This window comes from Tamandua tetradactyla, chromosome 16, assembly GCF_023851605.1.
Source record: "Tamandua tetradactyla isolate mTamTet1 chromosome 16, mTamTet1.pri, whole genome shotgun sequence".
Taxonomy (NCBI): domain Eukaryota; kingdom Metazoa; phylum Chordata; class Mammalia; order Pilosa; family Myrmecophagidae; genus Tamandua; species Tamandua tetradactyla.
Genome location: NC_135342.1, coordinates 31,294,601 through 31,307,243, shown reverse-complemented (window position 1 = coordinate 31,307,243; position 12,643 = coordinate 31,294,601). Strand labels below are relative to the sequence as shown.

The window sequence follows — 12,643 nt, the reverse complement described above, 5'->3', positions numbered from 1 at the left end:
CTGAGACAACTAATGCTGAATATACGAACAGAAATGGAAAACCTCTTCAAAAATGAAATCGATAAATTGAGGGAGGACATGAAGAGGACATGGGCTGAACATAAAGAAGAAATAGAAAAACTGAAAAAACAAATCGCAGAACTTATGGAAGTGAAGGATAAAGTAGCAAACATAGAAAAAATAATGGATAGCTACAATGATAGATTTAAAGAGACAGAAGATAGAATTAGTGATTTGGAGGATGGAACATCTGAATTCCAAAAAGAAACAGAAACTATAGGGAAAAGAATGGAAAAATTTGAACAGGGTATCAGGGAACTCAAGGACAATATGAACCGCACAAATATACGTGTTGTGGGTGTCCCAGAAGGAGAAGAGAAGGGAAAAGGAGGAGAAAAACTAATGGAAGAAATTATCACTGAAAATTTCCCAACTCTTATGAAAGACCTAAAATTACAGATCCAAGAAGTGCAGCGCACCCCAAAGAGATTAGACCCAAATAGGCGTTCTCCAAGACACTTACTAGTTAGAATGTCAGAGGTCAAAGAGAAAGAGAAGATCTTGAAAGCAGCAAGAGAAAAACAATCCATTACATACAAGGGAAACCCAATAAGATTTTGTGTAGATTTCTCAGCAGAAACCATGGAAGCTAGAAGACAGTGGGATGATATATTTAAATTACTAAAAGAGAAAAACTGCCAACCAAGACTCCTATATCCAGCAAAATTATCCTTCAAAAATGAGGGAGAAATTAAAACATTCTCAGACAAAAAGTCACTGAAAGAATTTGTGACCAAGAGACCAGCTCTGCAAGAAATACTAAAGGGAGCACTAGAGTCAGACACAAAAAGACAGAAGAGAGAGATATGGAAAAGAGTGTAGAAAGAAGGAAAATCAGATATGATATATATAATACAAAAGGCAAAATGTTAGAGGAAAATATTATCCAAACAGTAATAACACTAAATGTCAATGGACTGAATTCCCCAATCAAAAGACATAGATTGGCAGAATGGATTAAAAAACAGGATCCTTCTATATGCTGTCTACAGGAAACACATCTTAGACCCAAAGATAAACATAGGTTGAAAGTGAAAGGTTGGGAAAAGATATTTCATGCAAATAACAACCAGAAAAGAGCAGGAGTGGCTATACTAATATCCAACAAATTAGACTTCAAATGTAAAACAGTTAAAAGAGACAAAGAAGGACACTATCTACTAATAAAAGGAACAATTAAACAAGAAGACATAACAATCATAAATATTTATGCACCGAACCAGAATGCCCCAAAATACGTGAGGAATACACTGCAAACACTGAAAAGGGAAATAGACACATATACCATAATAGTTGGAGACTTCAACTCACCACTCTCATCAAGGGACAGAACATCTAGACAGAGGATCAACAAAGAAATAGAGAATCTGAATATTACTATAAATGAACTAGACTTAATAGACATTTATAGGACATTACATCCCACAACAGCAGGATACACCTTTTTCTCAAGTGCTCATGGATCATTCTCAAAGATAGACCATATGCTGGGTCACAAAGCAAGTCTTAACAAATTTAAAAAGATTGAAATCTTACACAACACTTTCTCGGACCATAAAGGAATGATGTTGGAAATCAATAATAGGCAGAGTGCCAGAAAATTCACAAATACGTGGAGGCTCAACAACACACTCCTAAACAACGAGTGGGTCAAAGAAGAAATTGCAAGGGAAATTAGCAAATACCTCAAGGCGAATGAAAATAAAAACACAACATATCAAAACTTATGGGACGCAGCAAAGGCAGTGCTAAGAGGGAAATTTATTGCTCTAAATGCCTATATCAGAAAAGAAGAAAAGGCAAAAATTCAGGAATTAACTATCCATTTGGAAGAACTGGAGAAAGAACAGCAAGCTAACCCCAAAGCAAGCAAAAGGAAAGAAATAACAAAGATTAGAGCACAAATAAATGAAATTGAAAACATGAAAACAATAGAGAAAATCAATAAGGCCAGAAGTTGGTTCTATGAGAAAATCAATAAGATTGATGGGCCGTTAGCAAGACTGACAAAAAGAAGAAGAGAGAGGATGCAAATAAATAAGATCAGAAATGGAAGAGGAGACATAACTACTGACCTCACAGAAATAAAGGAGGTAATAACAGGATACTATGAACAACTTTACGCTAATAAATACAACAATTTAGAGGAAATGGACGGGTTCCTGGAAAGACATGAACAACCAACTTTGACTCAAGAAGACATAGATGACCTCAACAAACCAATCACAAGTAAAGAAATTGAATTAGTCATTCAAAAGCTTCCTAAAAAGAAAAGTCCAGGACCAGATGGCTTCACATGTGAATTCTACCAAACGTTCCAGAAAGAATTAGTACCAATTCTCTTCAAACTCTTCCAAAAAATCGAAGTGGAGGGAAAACTACCTAATTCATTCTATGAAGCCAACATCACCCTCATACCAAAACCAGGCAAAGATATTACAAAAAAAGAAAACTACAGACCAATCTCTCTAATGAATACAGATGCAAAAATCCTCAATAAAATTCTAGCAAATCGTATCCAACAGCACATTAAAAGAATTATACATCATGACCAAGTAGGATTCATCCCAGGTATGCAAGGATGGTTCAACATAAGAAAATCAATTAATGTAATACACCATATCAACAAATCAAAGCAGAAAAATCACATGATCATCTCAATTGATGCAGAGAAGGCATTCGACAAGATTCAACATCCTTTCCTGTTGAAAACACTTCAAAAGATAGGAATACAAGGGAACTTCCTTAAAATGATAGAGGGAATATATGAAAAACCCACATCTAATATCATCCTCAATGGGGAAAAATTGAAAACGTTCCCCCTAAGATCAGGAACAAGACAAGGATGTCCACTATCACCACTATTATTCAACATTGTGTTGGAGGTTCTAGCCAGAGCAATTAGACAAGAAAAAGAAATACAAGGCATCAAAATTGGAAAGGAAGAAGTAAAACTATCACTGTTTGCAGACGATATGATACTATACGTCGAAAACCCGGAAAAATCCACAACAAAACTACTAGAGCTAATAAATGAGTACAGCAAAGTAGCAGGTTACAAGATCAACATTCAAAAATCTGTAGCATTTCTATACACTAGTAATGAACAAGCTGAGGGGGAAATCAAGAAACGAATCCCATTTACAATTGCAACTAAAAGAATAAAATACCTAGGAATAAATTTAACTAAAGAGACAAAAAACCTATATAAAGAAAACTACAAAAAACTGCTAAAAGAAATCACAGAAGACCTAAATAGATGGAAGGGCATACCGTGTTCATGGATTGGAAGACTAAATATAGTTAAGATGTCAATCCTACCTAAATTGATTTACAGATTCAATGCAATACCAATCAAAATCCCAACAACTTATTTTTCAGAAATAGAAAAACCAATAAGCAAATTTATCTGGAAGGGCAGGGTGCCCCGAATTGCTAAAAACATCTTGAGGAAAAAAAAACGAAGCTGGAGGTCTCGCGCTGCCTGACTTTAAGGCATATTATGAAGCCACAGTGGTCAAAACAGCATGGTATTGGCATAAAGATAGATATATCGACCAATGGAATCGAATAGAGTGCTCAGATATAGACCCTCTCATCTATGGACATTTGATCTTTGATAAGGCAGTCAAGCCAACTCACCTGGGACAGAGCAGTCTCTTCAATAAATGGTGCCTAGAGAACTGGATATCCATATGCAAAAGAATGAAAGAAGACCCATCTCTCACACCCTATACAAAAGTTAACTCAAAATGGATCAAAGATCTAAACATTAGGTCTAAGACCATAAAACAGTTAGAGGAAAATGTAGGGAGATATCTTATGGATCTTACAACTGGAGGCGGTTTTATGGACCTTAAACCTAAAGCAAGAGCACTGAAGAAGGAAATAAATAAATGGGAACTCCTCAAAATTAAACACTTTTGTGCATCAAAGAACTTCAGCAAGAAAGTAGAAAGACAGCCTTCACAATGGGAGACAATATTTGGAAATGATATATCAGATAAAGGTCTAGTATCCAGAATTTATAAAGAGATTGTTCATCTCAACAACAAAAAGACAGCCAACCCAATTACAAAATGGGAAAAAGACTTGAACAGACACCTCTCAGAAGAGGAAATACGGATGGCCAAGAGGCACATGAAGAGATGCTCAATGTCCCTGGCCATTAGAGAAATGCAAATCAAAACCACAATGAGATATCATCTCACACCCACCAGAATGGCCATTATCAACAAAACAGAAAATGACAAGTGCTGGAGAGGATGCGGAGAAAGAGGCACACTTATCCACTGTTGGTGGGAATGTCAAAGGGTGCAACCACTGTGGAAGGCAGTTTGGCGGTTCCTCAAAAAGCTGAATATAGAACTGCCATACGACCCAGCAATACCATTGCTAGGTATCTACTCAAAGGACTTAAGGGCAAAGACACAAACGGACATTTGCACACCAATGTTTATAGCAGCATTATTTACAATTGCAAAGAGATGGAAACAGCCAAAATCTCCATCAACAGAAGAGTGGCTAAACAAACTGTGGTATATACATACGATGGAATATTATGCAGCTTTAAGACAAGATAAACTTATGAACCATGTAATAACATGGATGGACCTAGAGAATATTATGCTGAGTGAATCCAGCCAAAAACTAAAGGACAAATACTGTATGGTCCCACTGATGTGAACGGACATTCGAGAATAAACTTGAAATATGTCATTGGTAACAGAGTTCAGCAGGAGTTAGAAACAGGGTAAGACAATGGGTAATTGAAGCTGAAGGGATACAGACTGTGCAACAGGACTAGATACAAAAACTCAAAAATGGACAGCACAATAATACCTAATTGCAAAGTAATCATGTTAAAACACTGAATGAAGCTGCATCTGAGCTATAGGTTTTTGTTTTGTTTTGTTTTGTTTTGTTTTGATTTTACAATTATTACTTTTATTTTTTTCTCTATATTAACATTCTATATCTTTTTCGGTTATGTTGCTAGTTCTTCTAAACCAATGCAAATGTACTAAGAAATGATGATCATGCATCTATGTGATGATGTTAAGAATTAATGATTGCATGTGTAGAATGGTATGATCTCTAAATGTTGGGTTAATTTCTTTTTTTCCGTTAATTAAAAAAAAAAAAAAAAAGAGAAGGGATAATTGGAGATGAAGGGATACAGACTGTACAACGGGACTGGATATAAAAACTCAGAAATGGACAGCACAATACTACCCAATTGTAATGCAATTATGTTAAAACACTGAATGAAGCTGCATGTGAGGTATAGGTTTTTTGTTTTTGTTTTTTTTGTTTTTTTTCTTTCTATTATTGTTTTAATTCTTATTCTGTTGTCTTTTTATTTCTTTTTCTAAATCGATGCAAATGTACTAAGAAATGATGAATATGCAACTATGTGATGTTATTAAGAATTACTGATTGTACATGTAGATTGGAATGATTTCTAATTGTTTTGTTAATTCTTTTTTTAATTAATAAAAAAAAAAAGCTATATCATTAAAAAAAAAAAAATGGAACAGAAAAAAATGAAACTAGAAACCACATTAAAAGCCACATGTACAGCTTAATGAGGCAGACACTCTTGTAACCATTACTCTGTTCAGGACATAAAACTCTTTTTTAATAAATAATTTCAGGCTTACAGAAAAGCTGCAAAAATTTAACAAGTATTTTCATATGCTCTTCACCCAGATTCTCCAAATGAGGAGATAAGCTTTTCCAACCTTCCGTTAAGCCTTCCACATGCCTATACCTAATCACAGCCCTTTTTCCTTCTGATTTACCACTTCCTCCCTCTTCAAAGCTTACCGGCACCATGTACTCACTCGTTTTCAACTTCTCTTATAAAATTAGCCTGTTAAGCTTTCTAGTGAGTACTTGTTGGTTATTTTGGCGTTCTCAGGATTGTCATATGCCCTATGTTACGTCCCTCTGCTTTTTCCTTTAGAAATGATCAGCAGTACAAGTCTTACTTTAGTATTTTGTCTCTACCTACTCATATTTGGAGTTTTAAATGTACTGTCTTCCATAGTTTTGTTATACATGGTGTCTATCTTTTTATTGTTTTGCAGTCCTACTTGCACTGTTTTGGAGGGGTATTCAAAATAATGAGATCATTTCATCCTGTTCAATATTTTTAGATAAGTATTCTAGATGCCTTGGAGGATAGACTGTATGGAGGCAAGAGTAATAGGAAAAGCTTTGGAAAGCTAATTCTGTAGTAGAATGGAGCCTGAACAGTTTGGATTAGAATGTTGGTAGTAGAAGATGATGAGAAGGTATGATATTTGTTTTAGTTTGCATAATAATAATTGGTATTATTATGTAATAATACCAATCTAAGGCATCCAGGGAAAGATACCTTGGTTCAAGAAGGCCAGTGATGTTCGGGGTTTCTGTCTCAGCTGAAAAGATACTTGGTGAGATCTGCTAGCTTTCTCTTCAGCAGCTTCCCCGGAACTCTTGTCCATTCTGTTGGCTCTCGTAGCTGTGTGGCTCTGAGCTTTTTCCAAAATGGTTCGCTCTTAAAGGGTTCCAGTAAGTAACCCCACCTTGAATAGGCAGAGACACATCTCCAAGGAAACCACCTAATCAGAAGTTACCACCAATAATTGGATAGGTTACATCTTATTGGAAACAATAAAAAGATACCACCAAGCAATATTGAATGAGGATTTAAAGATAGGCTTTTCTGGGGTATGCCACAGATTCAGACCAGCACAGTATTCATAATATATTTTGAATGTAGAGCTAACAGCAGGCTGGTGACTTGTAAATAGATACAGAGGCAAAGAGGGAAATCAAAGAATCAACAGATTTTCTCTTCAGCAGATGAATGGTAATACAGTCAACTAAGATGGAAAGGGAAAAGGCAGGTTAGAGATAGATGAAAAATGTCTGTACTGAATATGTTAAGTTCAAGATGACGATTAATCGTCAAGTTAGAGGTACTGAGTAGACTATTGAAAATGTAAATCTGTAGTTCAGGGAGAGTTTAAATCCACACATAAAAATTTGGCACATGGCTTATAGTTAAAGACCTAGGATTGGGTGAGGTCACCTAGAGAATTAGTGCAGGAAGAGAGAGACTTCTAGAGAGACTGCTTATAAGAAGCATCTTTTAAAGTAGGATTAAAACCAGTGAAGTGGTGCCACCAGAGATAGATGAAAAAAATGTTTTACAATGGAAGAATGATATCTGAGAGGTGAATTAAAATAAGAAATGAGAATTGACCACAATCTTTGGCCTTGATAAGAAGGTCCTAGACTCAGTGGAGTCTAGGAGTGAAAGCCTGACTGGTCTAGTTAAACAAAATGGCAGGCAAGCAAACTGGAACACAGTGCTTTTGAGGAATTTGGTTATGAAGAAAAGAGAAGAGAAAATGTTGATTGGGTCAGGGGTTACACCTGGATGATTGTTAAAAAGAATGGTCCCATGGAGTAGTAAAAATTAGTGAATTAGAGAGGAAATTATTATGGAAGCAGTGACCTTGAATTTGAGGGGATAAGGTGGTAAAATTTTGATTATGAGAACATTTAGATTTAGATGGTGATAATTTATGTGGTTGAAGAACGACTATGTAATTATTTTGCTCTATTTTCTTAGATACATGAAAAGAAAAAATCATTAGCCGAAAATGAATAAGGGGAAGTGTGAAATGTTCACATTCTTGTTCAATTTCCCCACAGTGTAATGACCTGTTCCCTTACTGACCATTGTCTCTGATTCAGCCAGGAGGAGGAATAATAATAGTAGTAGCAACTAACCTTAGGCGATTCCATGCTCTGCCAGGCACTGTTTTGAGCATTTTACCTGTATTTCCTTATTAATTCTCACAACAACATTATCATGTATATAAAATTGCTTAAGTATTTTATATCTGAAGAAACTAAGGCTTGGGATGATTAAGAAATTTTCTTAATTACAGAGCTAGTTATAGGAGCTAGAATGCAGACACAACCTGGTTAATTATAACCACTGTGCTACTCTGCATTTGTATAATCATTCTTCTTTTAGCTGAAATTTATTGATTTAAACATATATGTGCAAGGTTCTTTACTTACTTGATGGGATTTTATATAACTTTTAATTTTAAAATAATTTCTCATATCAAAAACTACTGAGAATAGTGGGATGGAAAGCTCAAAGGTGATGGTGGAGTTATACAGAGAAGATAGGGTTTAACAAATAAATATGATTGCTGAATCATTAAATTGATATTTATTTTAGTCTCCAGTGTCTTAGAGCAGCTAGAAGTAGAAACCTAAAATTGTGGAATTGTACCCATACCAAAATCTGAAATCTGTTCTACAATTAATTGTTGTGTTGTAATTCGAAATTTATTGCTTTTTTGTATATATGTTATTTTTCACAAAAAAAGAAAAAATAGTCTATTGTGATAATGAAAATATTTATCCCTTCTTCTAGCTTCCTATATTCTGGAGCAGCTAGAAGGAAAAATCTGAGATGATAGTATGGTAGCCCATGACAAACTCTGGGATCTGTCCTATAACTACTTGTTAAAGAGTACTTTGAAAACTATTGCTTTTTTCTTTCTTTGCTTTGTATATATATTATATTATACAATTTTTTAAAAGTTAAAAAAATGCAATATAAAGAAAAAAACTTCCAAGAACAGTACAAAACGTACATATAACCTTTACCTAGAGGTTGTTAATATACTCCATATTTGCTTTTTGTCATTCTCATTCTATTCTCCCCCCATGAGAGCTGCATACCTGATGCTCTTTTACCTTAAATGTTTCAGTGTGTATTTCTTAAAAATGAGTTCTTTCTTTTTATAACTACAGCATAATTATCAAAATCAGACATAATACTTTTTTCTAATCTACAGATCTTAACTAAATTTCAATAAGTATTGATAGTATTCTTCATACAAAAAAAAAATTTTCCAGACTAGAATTGAAGAGAAAAAAAAAATCATGGACTCATTTAGTCATGTTACTGAAGTCTCCTTTAATTTGGAATAATACCTTGGTCCTTGTTTGCCTTTCATGATCTTGGCATTTTTCATGAGTACCTCTTTTATAGGCTCTCCTTCAGCTTGGATTTGTCTCTTGTTACCTCGTGATTAGACTCAGTTATACATTTTTGACATAAATCACTGAAGCGATGGTGTCTTTGGTACATCATATATCATGAGGCTGATGTCAGCTTATCCCATTACTGGTTTCTCTACTGTGAATTTTTATCCCTGTATAATTAATAGATTTTGTTATTAAATTCTTTGAGATTATATAAATATCATATTCCTCATAAAACTTTTACCACTAATTTTAGCATATGTTGGTGACTCTTAATTAAAGCAGTGAGACCCAGAGTCAGCAGACTTTTCTGTTGCAACTACTTAGTTCTGCCATTGTAACAAAAGGGAGCCATTGACAATACATAAGCAAATATGCGTGGCTGTGTTCCATTAAAACTTTATTTCAGAAAAAACAGGAAACTTTCTCCTAGGCCTGGAATCTCAATTGATAGTGATTTCTTAACTCCTAACTATGTGTCCTCCTTTTCCTGTTGGTTCCCGTGGAATGCTGAACATCTGACAACGAGTAAATAGCATTCCCTTCTGATAGGCTTACTTACCTATGCCATGAAGCTTTTTTAACTAAGATGGATAACAGTGATATTAACAAAGAACTAAAAAAAGAAATTAAATTTTTCCTATTGTGAAGAAGAGACTGAGAACAAAGGACAGAAGAAAGACCAAGAGGATATGGAGGCCCAGAGCCAACCCCTGGAAAAGTTTGTATTTCAAGCTTCAGAGGCAAAATTTATAGCTCCCCAAACAGCTGAACTCAGCACATTTTAGGGAAAAGACAAAAGTCCAAATCAGATCCTGAAGACTCCAATGTCAGGCTTTCTTAAATATTCTGAAACACTGGCACAAGGTGCCAGGAGAAAGTTGCTGCACTGTGACAGTCCCTTTACTCCCAAAAGCCTGCAAGCCAGTCAGTGATTTCTTTAAGAGGGAAGGTCCCCTCCTGAGGCTTTAAGCATTTGTGGCTGATGCTTTGTATCTTCCACATATGAGATGGCCTCATTGTTTCTGGTCAGCGTTAATCCCTTCACACCAGAGTCCTATAGAAAATTATTCCTTCCATCCAATGGCAAAAAGAAAACCAGAGAACTTGAAGAAGCTGATCCAGGGGAAGGCAAGGTAGAACAAGGACCAAAAAGATGTGTCCTACAAGAAATCAACATGAATTCTCTTTATGAAAAAGAATTCTTAGAAGTAGAAAAAAATAGAGTTGGAGAATTTGGCACAGTCTACAAATGCATTAAGAGGCTGGATGGATGTGTTTATGCAATAAAATGCTCTACAAGACCTTTTGCAGGATTGTCAAATGAGAATTTGGCTTTGTGGGAAGTTTATGCCCACATAGTACTTTGGCATCACACTCACATGGTACGTTATTACTCTGCATGGGCAAAAGATGATCGCATGATTATTCAGAATGAATACTACAATGGTGGGAGCTTGCAAGCTGTTATTAACAGAAGCCAAGAAGTCTGGCAATCATTTCCAAAAGCCAAAACTCAAGGGCGTCCTTCTACAGTTTTATCTTGGGCTTATGTATATCCATGACGCTGGCATGGTGCACCTGGACATCAAACCGAGTAATATCTTCATTTGTCATAAGCTGCAAAGTGACTTTCCTATAGTTCCAGAAGAAATTGAAAATGAAGTGAATTGGTTTCTCTCTGCCAAAGTGATGTTTAATATCAGTGACTTGGGTCATGTGACCTCATTAAGCAAACCCAAAATGGAAGAGGGAGGTAGTCGCTTCCTGGCTAATGAAATATTGGCACCTTCCCAAAGCAGACATATTTGTCTTGGGATTAACAATTTCAGTGGCTGCCAGAGCAGAATCACTACCCACTAGTGGTGTTGAATGGCATCATCTCTGCCAGGGTAATCTTTTGGCCATTCCCAAGAAGCTCTCAGAAAACTTTTACAATCTACTCAAGAATATGATCTAATGTGATGCAAAGCATAGACCTTTTACAGCAGCTCTGATCAGAAATTGAGTTCTCTGGCCCTCCCTAGGAAAAACTAAAGAGCTCCAGCAGCAGCTAGACTTGGTAAACTTCAAGATAGCCACACAGGAAAGGGAACTGAGAGAAGCCCAGAAGACCCAGTCCCCCAAGGAAAATATCCATCAATGTGATGCTGGGTGTCTGGAGCTCACACAGGATCAAGAAGCACCAAATGCCTGGTGAGGGGAAAGAGTGCAAGATCTTCAAGCTTTACCTGTGGAAAATCTTGAGGGTAGAGAGTTTTGTTTTCCCTTTTCCCATTCTCCATAAGAATTGTTTTTGCACCAACTGTCCTTCTACTGTATAGATTCTAGAAATAGATAATTGTCTCAAACTTCCTTTTATAAAATTGAAAAATTAACCAATTTATATGCCCAAAGATTTCAAAAGCCACTCCTAATCTTAAAGCTATTAAGGGTTTTTATTACCAGTTGTTCCAAGTATAATAATTGGTAGCCATTTCTCCTCTCTTTTATTACATTCCCAGTATCATCTTTCCACAATGTGTGTACTTCTCACAAAGAGAAAGCATGGACCTCTGAATTGAAAGAAGAAAAGTAGCCCTGGACGGAGCCTGGATTAAGAGGTTGTTCTTGCCACTTATCCACTAAGGATCCCAGGGCTCTCGCTGGTCATAGAAAAGAATAAAACTTGGATTTGAATTAACATAACAGCTCATGATAAAATTTGCCTGTATTTCAACAGTGTTTCCCATGTCATATGATGCTTTCCTAAAAGAAAATTCTTAGCACTTTGAATTAATGGTTCTTATAATATATTTTCTGGATAGAAACAATCCCTTTTCCTGAAATAGTATTTATTAAATAAATGACTGAGGTAGGTAGAAATAAGACTACTTATAACTTGAACATTTCTGAACTGGCTGTTATCCTGTTGGACAAATACACTGGACATACAGTGCTCGAAGGGAATTTGACTTGGTCGTTCTCTTATGCCCTGGTTCTCTTGAGGCTTTAGAACCAGGACTACTTTTAACTTTCTGGGTGTCACTAGTTTCTCTCAATCTTATGATCAGAATTTGGCTTTGTTTCCTGTGATTTTATAATATTTTATTTGAATCCTTTTCTCTCCCTCTCTCCTCTTTCCTCTCCCCTTTCCCCTCTCCCCTCTCCCCTCTTCCCTCTCCATATATATATATATATTTATAGGAATATTTAAAGGAATATTTTTAAATAAGGGTTTTTATCTTGTCAAAAAAAAATAAAAACAAAACTTTATTTTAGAATCAGGCAGCAGGCCAGGTTTGGCCCAGAGCCTTAGTATGCTGACATCTGAACTAGATGGTTACAAAATGGTGATTTTGTAACTTCTTCATTTTGTCTTGTGCCAGTTTGAAAGGATTATGGTCTTTAGTCTGATGTTTAGATCTTTGACCCATTTTGAGTTACTTTTTGTATAGGATGTGAGCAATGGATTTTCTTTCATTCTTTTTTTTTTTTTTTTTTTGGAAGTTCTTTTGTATATGGATATCCAGTTCTC

At 35.6% G+C, this 12,643-nt stretch overlaps 1 pseudogene; it reads left to right on the top strand.

The window, feature by feature from the left end:
• The first annotated feature begins 5,593 nt into the window (after positions 1 to 5,593).
• On the top strand, positions 5,594 to 12,272 carry LOC143659332 (wee1-like protein kinase 2 pseudogene; annotated as a pseudogene).
• The last annotated feature ends 371 nt before the right edge of the window (positions 12,273 to 12,643 follow it).